This window comes from Schistocerca piceifrons, chromosome 7, assembly GCF_021461385.2.
Source record: "Schistocerca piceifrons isolate TAMUIC-IGC-003096 chromosome 7, iqSchPice1.1, whole genome shotgun sequence".
Classification (NCBI taxonomy): domain Eukaryota; kingdom Metazoa; phylum Arthropoda; class Insecta; order Orthoptera; family Acrididae; genus Schistocerca; species Schistocerca piceifrons.
Window position 1 is genome coordinate 512,580,364 of NC_060144.1, and position 14,652 is coordinate 512,595,015.

Genomic DNA, 14,652 nt, shown 5'->3' on the forward strand with positions numbered 1-14,652 from the left:
TTAAATTACAGTAGTGGCTGGTGATCTCACTTTGGCATTAGATGTGTATCCGAGAGATCATATAATGAATATGAAAATGTATATCATCAAATGATAGAATGTAAAAGTGGGTCTTATTGAGTGCCACATGTTAATAAATCAGCATATTCATCTTAAAACATTCATCGCTATCAGTAAAAATCATATCTGATTGTGGTTGGCATCCAACCTCTAGCATGACAAGGTTCCTTTCCAACCCGGAATATATTAACTAAATTAAAATTGTTTGTCTGGTGCAACCATCAAAACAGAACAGAACTATAAGGCGAGAATCTTACGAGCTATATGATTTTATTAAACCAAATCGAGTTTTCGGTAGGCACATGAACAAGACTGAAACTATTTGAGGAAAAGTGCCACCACAGCTGCGTCTTGAGAATGTTTTTTATTGTCTCACACAACTAGTTTCGGCGGCATATTACCACCATTCTCACACTCCGACACTGCCGAAAGAGTAGTAGAATTCCTTTGCACATTTATTGTGGAGTCCTTGTCACTAGTATACTTGGGCTAGCTTTCCTCAGGAGACTGCAAGGAAAGCTAGCCCATGTGTACTAATGACAAGGACTCCACAACAGATGCACAAAGAAGTTCTAATATTCTTTTGGCTGCACTGGGGCCTGAGGACGGCAGTAATGTGCTGTGAAAACTAGTCCTGTCAGACAATAAAGACATTCTCAAGACACAGCTGCCTGGTACTTTCCTCATATACACTGGAATGCCAAGGTATAGGCATGCATATTCTAATACAGAGTTATGTAAACAAGCAGAATATGGCGCTGCCATTGGCAGTTCCTATATAAGACAACAAGTGTCTGGTGCAATTGTTAGATCAGTTACTGCTGCTGTAATATCAGGTTATCAAGATTTGAGTGAGTTTGAATGTGATGTTATAGTCGGCGCCCAGGTGATGGGACACATCATCTCTGAGGTAGTGATGAAGTTGGGATTTTCCCGTGCAACCATTTCACGAGTGTACCATGAATATTAGGAACTCAATAAAACATCAAATATCTGACATCACTGTGGCCAGAAAAAGATCCTGCAAGAATGGGACCAACAATGACTGAAGAGAATCGTTCAAAATGACAGAAGTGCAACGATTCTGCCAATTGCTGCAGATTTCAATGCTGGGCCATCATCAAGTGTCAGCGTGTGAACCATCCAACAATACATCATCGATATGGACTTTTTGGAGTGAAAGGCCACTTATGTACCCTTGATGACTGCACAACGCAAAGCTTTATGCCTCACCTGAGTGCACTGACACCGAAATTGGACTGTTGTTGACTGGAAACATTTTGCCTGGTCGGATGAGCCTCATTTCAAATTGTATGTAGCAAACGAACATGTACAGGTATGGAGACAACCTCATGAATCCATGGACCCTATGTGTCAGCAGGGGACTGTTCAACATGGTGGAGGCTCTATAATGTTAAGAGACGTGTGCAGCTGAAGTGATATGGAACCTCTTACAGGTGACACGTATGTAAGCATCCTGTCTGATCACCTGCATCCTTTCATATCCATTGTGCCTTCCCATGGACTTGAGCAAATCCAGCAGGACAGTGCAACACCTCGTACATCCCGAATTGCTACAGAGTGGCTCCAGGAACACTCTTCTGAGTTCAAACACTTCCGCTGGCCACCGAACTCCCCAGACGTGCAGCTCTACTGGGATGATGAGTTGTGTTGGTTGAGAGGAGGAAGATGGTGGGAAGCAGGAGGGAGAGTTAGAGGATGGAATGAATGATGGCTGGGAGAGAGTGGTAGTAGGGACACAGAACAGGTATGCGGTACCTGTGGGCTCATTCTGGTGCAGGCAGTGCAGGGAGGTGGTGGTCCATGTGCTGCACGAGTGGCATAGAGAAGTTGATTGGGAGGAAGAAGTAGAACAGAGGAAGAGGGGGACTGCAGAGAAGAGGTAGTGGGTTTTAGAATCAGGAGGATGTTGGGAAAGGTTAGGGAAAGGTAGCATTCCATGGCCACAAAGTCTTGGGCATGGAGGATATTGGTGTACAAGGATGTCACATCCACAATGACCAGTAAGGAGACTGGTGGTAACAGGACATGAACCGTAAAATGGTGAAGGAAGTGAGCACTGTCTTGAATGTAAAATATGAGGTTATGGGCTATAGTTTTGAGGTGTTGGTCACCAAAGGCAGAGGTTTGTTCTGTGAGAGCATTGTATGCAGCCAAAATGGGACAGCCAGTGAGGAGATGTGTGGGATTGAGCTTGTGGAGTTGGGGAGCAGGTAAAAGTTAGGTGTGCATGGGGTTCCTTGCTTGAGGAGGGAGATGGATTCAGGTGCCTGGTCATGGGTTGGACCTATGGCCTTGAGGATCTGCTGGAGGTCATCTTGGACTTGTGGAATGGGAACATGGTTGTAAGGTTTGTATGCACAGGTTTAGGATGGTTGAAGAAGAACCTTATCCACATAGTGACAATGATACATAATCACTGTGGTAGAGCCATTGTCTGTGGAAAGGATGGTAAGGCCTTGATTGGTTTACAGGTTAGACATAGGTGTGTATTCCTTACGAGTGTTATTGAACTAACAGCAGAGGATTTAGGAAATAAGAGTAAGGTCAGGTTAGAGATGAGGAATTTCTGAAAGATTACCAGAGGGTAGTGTGGAAGGGGAGGAGGAGGATCATTGTTGGAATGATGTTGGAACTATTGTAAACAATGTTCTAAGCAGGGTTTTGGTTAACTGTTGTCAGTGGGGGGTGGGGGTGGGGGGTGGGGGATGTGGTGAAAAATGTTTCTACTGGAGAAAGAAAATAATGACCATTACAAATCCAGAATAGTTAAATTTAGATTTTGGATTAAAGTTGAGATCTTTAGAAGGCACTGGTACTTCTGCAGGGGTCAGAGTTTTGGCAGAAAGGTTGATAACAACCATACAAGATGAGTGTTCAAGAGTATCAGTGTGTTTTGTGAAGGTGGAGGAAGTTTTGTTTTGGGATGTGGAAGGTGGAGTAAGTCAGCAAGGCACTGTTTGGGAGCTATGATAGTCGAATGGGGGGTCATGTTCAGGTGGTAAACTCTTCTTGGCTGTAGGTAATCCTATGTGGACAGAAGACATGAGTGACTGGAACATATTCCTCAGATGGTGCTAGGAGTGCTGTTCCAGTTGTTGAATGGTGTGAGTTTCTGTTTCAGTGGTAGCATCTAGGAAGTTGTGGTCACAGGTGGGAATGGAAAAGTTGAAGGTTCTTGCAGTAGGATGGGTGGCAACCCAACATGCCAATTTCAATGGCAGTCCCATGAGATGGGACGCCATGTGCCAGACTTTTATTTCAGATAGAGGATGTGTGGTTAGAGTTTTGCTAGGGCTAAAGAGAGCTTCCAGAATTGGCAGAGGTAAAATTCATGGTGGGATGGTTGGAAGACAAGAAGAGTGACTGAATAAAGGGTTGAAAATAAGAGGGTGAAAAGCTACAGTCTGTCATAAGGAAAATAAGATGGTAGGCAGCGTATAGAGAGCTATGTGTACATTAGAAGGAAGGCCACATAACGTCTTAAAGAAGCAGGCAATAGTAGCCTCACTGGTAAATAGAAATGTTCGATGGCAAATTGACACATGCCACAGTAAAAAAACACTTGGGATCGTACTATGCAATTTTAAATAAAGACCCTTTCTAAGCCAACAGTTAAGTTGGGCTGCACGAGTTGGTAGAAGAGAATATGTTAAAAACAGCAGTGGAATTAAATAATCAGAAAGGGGCAATTACCATGAGAGCAGGGAGTAGTAGTAGACCACTTATTAGCATGGTTGGGCCATTATAATAGGGTATTAAAATTGTGCAACCTAAGAATGACTGGTGTGCGTTTTGAAGGCAGGCACTGAAAGGAGAAGAAAGTATGACATATTAAAGAATAGAGTGTGAATTGGTAATGGATAACAATAATGCAAATCCCTCGATGGAATAATACATAAAATAAGAGAAAGACAACCTCTCACCTTTAGCGATCTGTTGTTTGATGCGTAGAAACATGTAACAAAAAATAGTATTCCCACTAGCTTTAGAACTCTTGCTCTTTTTCTACCAAAAATTACACACATCCTCACACACAGACATCCAAGTACACACTGCTGATTACTGAGAGCAGTTGTCCAGGTAGGTGGAGGTGGGGAGGGGTTAGCGGAATATAGCGGGACAGAGTAAGGCACATAGAATGCAGGATATGCTGGAGAGAGAATTCCTACATGCATAATTCATAGAAACTAGTGCTGGAGGATAGTATCCAAATGGCTTACTTTTCATGCCCACACAGAACACTATACAGCAATTGCAGCATAGATGATATATAACATGGCTGCTTTCACATATGGCCTGCATTTTACTGGATAGGAAATGGCTGTAACTGGACTGTGTCAGTGGTGATGGGTGGGTATTTGAGACAGGTTTTGTGCCTGGGTTGACCACAAGGGAATAATCCACTGTGTCCAGGATTGCAATAGGCATGGGCAAGGATATTCTGTGGGTCAGGTGCTGGATGAAACACTACTTTGGGTGAAGCGGGTAGGATTTTGTGTAGGATATCCCTTATCTCAGGGCACAACGAGAGGTATTTTAAGTCCTGGTGAAGAATGTGCCTGATCTTTTCAAGACCAGGGAGATACTGGGTGATAGAAGAGTGCTGGTCGGTGGCTGGTTAACAGGTTTACTGGTGTCAGAGGAGGATATGGTATTTGAGATCTGTTTATGGATGAACTGGATAAAATATTGTCTACCAATAAAGGCTCTGATAAGCTTTTCGGTATATTTTGATGACTCCTGCTTTCCACTGAAGATGCAACATCCACAGATTGTGAGGCTATGAGGAAGAGCCCATTTGACATGGAACGTGTGACAGCTGTAAAAGTGGAGGTAATGTTTCTAATTTTTGATTTGTAATCAAAAACAAGTGTTTTGCTGAAATAATAAGTTTTGATATAACTGTTTTGTTCTAAAAATCTTATTATCCTGATTATTAAGTAGTAATGAGTTTGCCTCTGGTGAAGAAGAATGCAGGGAAAAACAAATTGAAATTGCAGTATTAAAATTAAAAGCGGTTGTCAAGAGACTATCATTACATTCCATCAGAGGAGCCAACAATAGGTCATACAGTAAACATTGTTGAATGACAAGGAAGAATTAGCATAGTGAACAATGCCATTGGACTGAAGTGTTTAACAAACTGTGAAATGAGAAAAGGAATAAATTTACATGCAGAACCATTGCAAGAACATTATGGAGCAGTTTTCAGCAATGCAGAGCACAGTATGCTGTTTAGCCACAGTAGTTTCAGACAACAAAAAGTGTCACTAGTAGCAATACCATTGTTTTGCCTAGCATAGTTGCAGTAGAATTTTGATAGATAACATTTATAGTTATGGGTATTAATAGTGTATGAAGATTTAGACCTAACTGTGTTGTAACTGCATCTTACTTCTTTCTTCAAGTTGAGTGATGATTGTTAAAACTTTTGTTCCAAATTATCATCTTGACTGAAACATGAGAAATGTTTCATGGAATAAATAAGAAGCAATATAATAACAAAATAGTATAAGGGAATTAAGCTAAAGATTCAGGGTTTTTTGAATGGTAGTGACACCAGAGTGGAGGAGAATCTTACATACACTACAGGATGTATACAACCCGGGACAACCGGGAGATCCGGGAAAAACACGGGAATTTTTTCACCTGGGAGAAAACCGGAAAAAACCCAGGAATTGTTTAGAATTCCGGGAATTTTTCATTGTTTTAGTTTTCAATTAAATTCTTGTGATTTTGACTGGTAAGAACCAATACACTAACAAAGGATATTACTATATCCCCCTACTGCAGAATAATACTGCAGCAACAAAACATGAACGAGAGAGAAAAAAAAAAAGAAACGAAAATAAAACTTAAGTTGCAAAGGAAATACGCTGTATACAACAACAAAACAGTGCTCATACAAGCGTCTGCAAACAGCAAAGTGTGTCAAAGGCTTTAGGAAGACTATGCAATGCTTTGTAACAACAAATTGCCTCCGATGAGCGTGGCATGACAACTTTTTAAATTAGATTAGCAGTCGCGGGAGGGCTCTTGCGCATGCGCAGTTAAGTCGCGTATGAGTAGTACCTTCTCCCGCTTCTGGTTACAGAAGTGTGGCTGGGTGCCACTACTTAATATTGCCCCGGTTCGAAAATTAGTAAATCTGGGGCTGATGCACAGAGCAGTCTCAGTTGTGGTGGGGAGGTGGGTCGTCTCCACATGTCCTGTGTTTACGTTTAGTGATTTTTATTGTTTCCTCTTTGTTTATTGCTCTCACGTTAAATGATAACAAAACGGATTTTTGTGGCTGGGAGCTATCAAATGAATTAAAATACGTTCGCGTAATTACGGAAGGCTAAAATATGTTATTAGTTTTAGATTTTATTTCCACCTTTCTGACAGTGAAACATTAATCACCTTACAGAACAAGGAAGTTATTTTTGCCGGTTTGCTAAAGAGATTTGGCTTTTATTAATCTTTTCTGTTGAGGCAGTCAATTTATTTGAAATGAAGTGTTTAATTTCACACTATAGGCTAGTTTCAACTGTTCGCTGCATTTCAAGTGCACGTATGGCATTATGCCATAATAAAGGACCAAACATGAGATAATACAGTACTGGTACTCCAAGAAAATTTACATACGAATGTGCATTTTAAGCCGAATTATGCGTTTTAGTATGGTTCACGAAATTCCAACGCTCTTGAAGTATCCTCTGATGTCTTGTTTCTTTTATGATGTAATTTAAGATCTTTTAATATCTTACACGTACGAACTATGGGCTTCCTGCATCGTCATAGCTGCCCAAGCACGGTGACACTTGTTATCTGGCGCTCTCTTGCAACTGCTGAAACGAACGTATTTCTAACAGGTTGCGGGAAATTATTGTGAATGGTGGTTTGAAAAGCGTTACATTGAAAGCAGATTTCCTTTTACGTAAGATGAGGTATGTGCGAGAATGTATGATGAATTTCTTAAATCACAACGCGTTTGATTCTCATTTAAAAATCAACTCTTTGAGGACGACCATTTAGAAGAATTTTGAACCCAGAAGATCAGATATTTACATCATTATTAAAAATTTTACTGGCACATTTGTGCGATGTATCTTAAAGTGTAACAAGCGCGCTACGTAACAGTGATCTTGCTATTAGCTGACTACATCACGTGTCCTGTGCTGTCATCAGCTGGCGAGATCACGTGACATGAGCTATGACTGGCTTACAAAAACGCTTCACAATCTCGATTTCAATGCTTCGGAAAGTGACATGCAGTGATTGGTGTAATTCGAATTTATACCTTCGTAATACAAAAATTTGCAGCGCACATGTTGCTGCACATCAAAGGTCTTTCAAAACGTGTTTTTCCTCCTGAGTTTCGTTTTCTAAAGTGCCGGAAAATTCTAATCCGGTATATATAAAACCATAAACATTCAAAGGATTTATGAGTTTTACAGTGCTGCATAAGAGTGTACTGTCACTTAACATGGAAAAAGTGTATTTTCACCCGGGAGAAAGTGTATTTTTTAACCAGGAAATCTGGGAAGTTTTTTTCCTTGTCCACGTATACACCCTGCACTAGTATACCTTGTACAGGGTCACAAAAGTTCAACAAATGGAAAGAAAGTCTAGTACTGAATTGAAGCTACAAAATCAAATTGGCACATACAATTGACTTTAATAATGCAAGAGAAAGAATAATGAGAGGCACACTGTATAAAATAGAGGAAAGAATGGGGGACACAAGAGCTAAAGGAGAATTAACAACTTAAAGAAATTCTTGATCAATACTTTGTAAGCCAGAAGAAAGTACAGCCAAATGTGAGGAATTAGGAACAAGCATTCAGGGGAGAATATCTGAATTGGAAGGAGAGCTACAAAATCTAATCAAACAGTCACAGCTGTGGGAGAGAAATCTGAGTAAGCAGAAATTTATCGAAGAAAGAATACACAAAATTAGAACATGACACACAAGAAGTGCATAGTAATGTAATCAAAATTGAGAAGGCAGAAGCTAAAACACAAGAAATGTGATGGGCTTTGGAAACAAATGGAAAATGTGAGGAATGAAATAACCACAAACAGCAACAAGATTAAAGGAGCCATACAAGGATGGATTAAAAAGGAATTACAGGCAAAGTCATCTAGTGTACATAGTAGAACCATACTTGGAAGGTGTTAAGAGTCTCAGTTAAGGTGAATCAACAAACCTTCTCTGAAAGGCTTGCTCCATCCTTTTGCAATTTTTGGTAAACTTCAAGTGAAGCTGGCCAATTGGTTGGATGGAAAAGAATCATTTGTGAATCAAGGAACTAACAAGAGGTGCAGTCATCTGGCGTATGTGTGTAGGAATGACATTACAAAGCTACACAGATTTTGAGGTGGCATATCTGGAAGAATATTGGTCAGAGGAAAAACCGACTGAAATAAAGCTAATGTTAATAAGTGGAGCAAAATGCTGCAATGAGAACATAGGCAGAGAGAATGCAGGGTGATGAAAAAAAAGTAAAACAAGAACAACATGACGAAGGAAGAAGAAGAAGGAGACTAAAGATTCATGACTGTCTCGGAAACATAAAATGTGTAAAAAGAAGAAAATATGCAATACATTTTATGGTGTGACAAAATCAGAATAAAGAACAAAAAGACAAATCGTAAGCCTCATTATGCAGTGGTAATAGCCCAAACATAGTACAGCATGTAGTTCTCTTATGATGGACACAGAGGACTATTTGGAAAAGTATGTATAACTACGTGGCTTAAGGCTGGTAAAGTCCCACCATGGTTTTATAATGAGATTTTGAAACTGCTGGGGAAGCAGAGATTGTTGCACACTCAGTTAAAAAAAGTACTCGCAAATGACAACAGGCAATAGTTAGTAGAAATTTGTTCATCTGTAAAAATTTTAAAGCACAAAGCTTAACAACAACTACCACCACATGGAAACCCTCGCTTTTACAGAAAGCACTCTGTGACATTGGTCCCTTATTTAGCTCACATTTATCACAAATCTCTCACCCAGTGCAGAGTTGCAAGTGATTGGAAAAAGTGTAGTTGGCTCCAGTATATAAGAAGGATAAAAGAAAGGACCCACAGAATTACAAACCAATGTCCTTAACATCAGTTTGCTGCAGAATTCTTGAACATATTCCCAGTCAGATTATAACAGATTTTCTTGGGAGATGAAAGAGCTTCTGTTCATAAATCAGCAAGGATTAAAGAACTATCACATGTGTGAAACTCAGCTTGCCCTTTCCTCACAATGATATACAGTGAATCATGGATGGAGGGCAACAGGCAGATTTCATATTCCTATATTTACAAAAAGCTTTCGACACGGTGCCCCACACCAGACTGTTAACAAGGGTACAAGCATACAAAATAGCTTGCCGGATATGCCAGTGGCTCAAAAACTTCTTAAGTAATAGAGCCCAGTATATTGTCCTCAATGGCAACAAGAGTTCATGAGAGGTAAGAGTATCATCAGGGGTGTCCCAGAGAAATGTGATAGCCCCAGTCTTATTCTCTCTATATGTACGAGGGTTGCCCATAAATTAAGATCTCTAATGCTTTTTCACACAGTAAACATCTTTTTATTGCAAAACCAATTACAGATTCGGAATGCTTGGACATGTAGCTATTTTTCAATGTAGTCCCTGTCATGATTGATGCATTTTTGGAGATACTTTGGAAGTTTTTTCATACCTGCATTGTACCACTCTTCTGCTGACTTGTGTAGTAAGAAAAGGACAGCTGTCTTCAGCTCTTCATCACGTGAGAATATCATCCACCCCCCCCCCCCCCCCCCTTCTTCCGCAAGTGTTGTTTCAAGTTGGGGTACAAATAGTAGTCACTGGGAGCCAAATCAGGGCTGTATGGAGGATTGTCAATGATTTCCCACCCGAATTTGTCGATGAGATCTGTTGTCTTTCTGGCAAAGTAAGTGCAGGTATTGCCATGGAGCAAACAAACTCAACTTTGTCAGCCAATTTTGTTCTGTATAGCCCAGCGTAGGTTTGTTAGTGTCTCGCAGTACCTTGTCACATTGAATGTTGTACCTCTTTCCAGGTAGTTGACCAGCAGAACGCCTTTCCTATCCCAGAATACCAATGCCAACACCTTCGCCGCTGACGGCATTTGCTAGATCTTCTTGACTTTTGGAGAACCAGAATGCTTCCATTTGTTTTATTGTTCCTTAGTCTCTGGCATTAAGTAGTGGACCCAAGTCTTGTTCTCGGGTACAATTGAATCCAGAAATTCCTCACCCTGTTGCCGGTAACAGTGCAGAAACTCATGGGAACTTTGAATGCACTTCTTTTTTGTGTTCATCACTGAACATCCAAACTAGTTATCATCCATGTTTCACTTCCATACATGGCTACGCTCCATACAAATACTTTCAGAAACGACTTCCTGACACTTAAATCTATACATGATGTTAACAAATTTCTCTTCTTCAGAAACCCTTTCCTTGCCATTGACAGTCTACATTTTATATCCTCTCTACTTCGACCATCATCAGTTATTTTGCTCCCCAAATAGCAAAACTCCTTTACTACTTTAAGTGTCTCATTTCCTAATCTAATTCCCTCAGCATCACCTGACTTAATTCGACTACATTCCATTATCCTCGTTTTGCTTTTGTTGATGTTCATCTTATACCCTCCTTTCATGACACTGTCCATTCCTTTCAACTGCCCTTCCAAGTCCTTTGCTGTCTCTGACAGAATTACAATGTCATCGGCGAACCTCAAAGTTTTTATTTCTTCTCCATGGATTTTAATACCTACTCCAAACTTTTCTTTTGTTTCCTCCACTGCTTGCTCAATATACAGATTGAATAACGTTGGGGAGAGGCTACAACCCTGTCTCACTCCCTTCCCAACCACTGCTTCCCTTTCATGTCCCTCGACTCTTATAACTGCAATCTGGTTTCTGCACAAATTGTAAATAGCCTTTCACTCCCTGTATTTTACCTCAGCCACCTTCAGAATTTGAAAGAGAGTATTCCAGTCAACATTGTCAAAAGCTTTCTCTAAGTCTACAAATGCTAGAAACGTAGGTTTGTCTTTCCTTAATCTAGCTTCTAAGATCAGTCGTAGGGTCAGTATTGCCTCACGTGTTCCAACATTTCTACGGAATCCAAACTGATCTTCCCCGAGGTCAGCTTCTACCAGTTTTTCCATTCGTCTGTAGAGAATACGCATTAGTATTTTGCATCCGTGACTTATTAAACTGATTGTTTGGTAATTTGTACATCTGTCAGCACCTGCTTTCTTTGGGATCGGGATTATTATATTCTTCTTGAAGTCTGAGGGTATTTCGCCTGTCTCATACATCTTGCTCACCAGATGGTAGAGTTTTGTCAGGACTGGCTCTCCCAAGGCTGTTAGTAGTTCTAATGGAATGTTATCTACTCCCGGGGCCTTGTTTCAACTCAGGTCTTTCAGTGCTCTGTCAAACTCTTCACGCAGTATCGTATCTCCCATTTCATCTTCATCTGCATCCTCTTCCATTTCCATAATATTGTCCTCAAGTACACTGCCCTTGTATAGGCCCTCTATACACTCCCTCCACCTTTCTGCTTTCCCATCTTTGCTTAGGACTGGGTTTCCATCTGAGCTCTTGATATTCATACAAATGCTTCTCTGTTCTCCAAAAGTCTCTTTAATTTTCCTGTAGGCAGTGTCTATCTTACCCCTAGTGAGATAACCCTCTACATCCTTACATTTGTCCTCTAGCCATCCCTGCTTAAAGCTGCATGCCCTCGGGAAAAATTACGGCCATAGTTTCCCCTTGCTTTCAGCCGTTCGAAATGTGCTGCTACAGAAGAATGCTGAAGATTAGATGGGTAGATCATATAACTAATGAGGAGGTATTGAATAGGGTTGGGGAGAAGAGAAGTTTGTGGCACAACTTAACTAGAAGAAGGGATCGGTTGGTAGGACATGTTCTGAGGCATCAAGGGATCACCAATTTAGTATTGGAGGGCAGCGTGGAGGGTAAAAATCGTAGAGGCAGACCAAGAGATGAATACACTAAGCAGATTCAGAAGGATGTAGGCTGCAGTAGGTACTGGGAGATGAATAAGCTTGCACAGGATAGAGTAGCATGGAGAGCTGCATCAAACCAGTCTCAGGACTGAAGACCACAACAACAACAACAACAACAACAACACTGAACATCCATGGCACACACCTTGTGATAATTCAAAATGTGCATCGAAATCTTGGCCACTGTAATGTTAGATATGTCTCCTATCAGTTTGGCAATCTCTCATGTACAGTCACATGCCGATCAACAAGCAAAACTTCTTTGACTTTCATCACTGTCTCATCTGAAATTGATGGACACCTGTGTCCGGCCTCATCGTGTATATTTGTATGGCTGTCTGCGAACTCCCTATGCCACTTACGCACATTGTTTGCATCCATACACTTTCCTCCCTACACATTGGTCAACTGGTGATGGACTTCAATAGGGCTTGATCCATTCAACCACAGAAATTTAATCACAGAACGCAATTCACACCTGGTGGGAGCATTGATTTTCCCTTCCATCATTAACAGCTGCCACACAAAGTATGAGTGTCACAGAGAGATGAGGACTGCAAGAATAGTGGTGTGGAAATCAAGGAACACGATGCTGTTGTCAAATTTAGGCTAGCTCGCTCCCTCTTGACGGAAGCTCATTGGAGACCGTACTTTACAGGCAAATTTCATAAATGACCTGACGCATGGGGTGAGCAGCAGTCTGTGGCTGTTCCCTGATTTTGCTGTGTTGTGTGGGAAGGTATTATCACTGAGTGGGTGTAGAGCAATACAAGATTATTTGGACAAAATTTCTAGTTGGTGTGATGAATGTCAGCTTGCTCTGAATGTAGAAAAACATAGCTACTATTTTTTGATGAAGGCATCTTGACTTGAAGGTATTATGTTGATACCTTTGATAAACTTATGTATATAAGCCCAGTGTTACAAAAAGGATAGATTGCTGCTAACCCTATTGGGAGGCATTGAGTCACAGACAGGCACAAAAAGAAGATTGCCGCACATTTAAGCTCTCGGCCAAAAGGCTCCTTCTGAAATAGATAGCACACACATTCACAAAATCACAAATGACCACGGTCTCCAGACACTGTGGCCATACTGCAGACTATAACTACACCTACTACTATCTGTTGTGGTTGATTGGGGGGGGGGGGGGGGTAAGGAGGAATCATAGGGATAGGAGGGATAACAAGGTAGGGGTGGGGGAAGGTGTAGAGACGCTTGTGGGAGCATGCAGGGATGTGGTAAGGAAAGGGTAGTGCTACTAGGTGCAGTCAGGAGGTTTTGGCAGAAGGGGGAGGGGGGGGGGGGGGCAGGAAGGGGAAGAGCAAAAAAGGAGAGAAGTGGAAAAAGACTAGTGTCTGTAGAATGAAATTTTCACTCTACAGCAGAGTGTGTACTAATATGAAACTTCCTGGCAGATTAAAACTGTGTGCCGGACCGAGACTTGAACTCGGGACCTTTGCCTTTCGTGGGCAAGTGCTCTACCAACTGAGCTACCCAAGCATGACTCATGCCCTGTCCCCACAGCTTTAATTCTGCCAGTACCTCGTCTCCTACCTCCAAAACTTCACAGAAGCCCTCCTGCGAACCTTACAGAACTAGCACTCCTGGAAGAAAGGATATTGCAGAGACAGAGTTCGAGTCTCAGTATGGCACACAGTTTTCATTTGCCAGGAAGTTTCACCAGTGGCTGTGTTGGAGAAATAGAATGCTGTGTAGTATTGGAGTTTGAGCAGGGGGAAGGAGATAGGTAGGAGGAGGACAGGGAGTATCGAAGGTTGAGGGCAGGGGGGATTACGTAAACGTAGGATATACTGCAGAGAGAGTTCCCACCTGTGCATTACAGGAAAGCTGGTGTTGTTAACAAGGATCAAGATGGTGCAGTCTGTGAAGCTGTCACTGAAGTAAAGCACATTGTGTAGGGCTCCTTGGTTGGCAGCTATGTGGACCAGTTGTCTCTTGGCCACAGTTTTCAGTGGACATTCATGTGGAAAGCTTATTAGTTGTCATACCCACATAGGAAGCAGCACAGTGGTTGCAGTTTAGTTTGCAGATTAACTCACTGCTTTCAAAGATAGACGTGCCTTTCATGGGATAGAAAGCGACTATGACCAGACTGAAATAGGTGATGGTGGGAGGATGTATGGGATCTACATCTACATCTACATCCATACTCCACAAGCCACCTGACGGTGTGTGGCAGAGCGTACCTTGAGTACCTCTATCGGTTCTCCCTTCTATTCCAGTCTCGTATTGTTCGTGGAAAGAAGGATTGTCGGTATGCCTCTGTGTGGGCTCTAATCTCTCTGATTTTATCCTCATGGTCTCTTCGCGAGATATACGTAGGAGGGAGCAATATACTGCTTGACTCCTCGGTGAAGGTATGTTCTTGAAACCTCAACAAAAGCCCGTACCGAGCTACTGAGCATCTCTCCTGCAGAGTCTTCCACTGGAGTGTATCTATCATCTCCGTAACGCTTTCGCGATTACTAAATGATCCTGCAACTAAGCGCGCTGCTCTCCGTTGGATCTT

At 41.6% G+C, this 14,652-nt stretch overlaps 1 protein-coding gene across 1 annotated transcript in view; it reads right to left on the reverse strand.

The window, feature by feature from the left end:
- Positions 1–14,652, reverse strand: part of LOC124805146 (odorant receptor coreceptor-like) — a 275,309-nt gene that overhangs the window by 40,109 nt on the left and 220,548 nt on the right. The window lies entirely within an intron of this gene.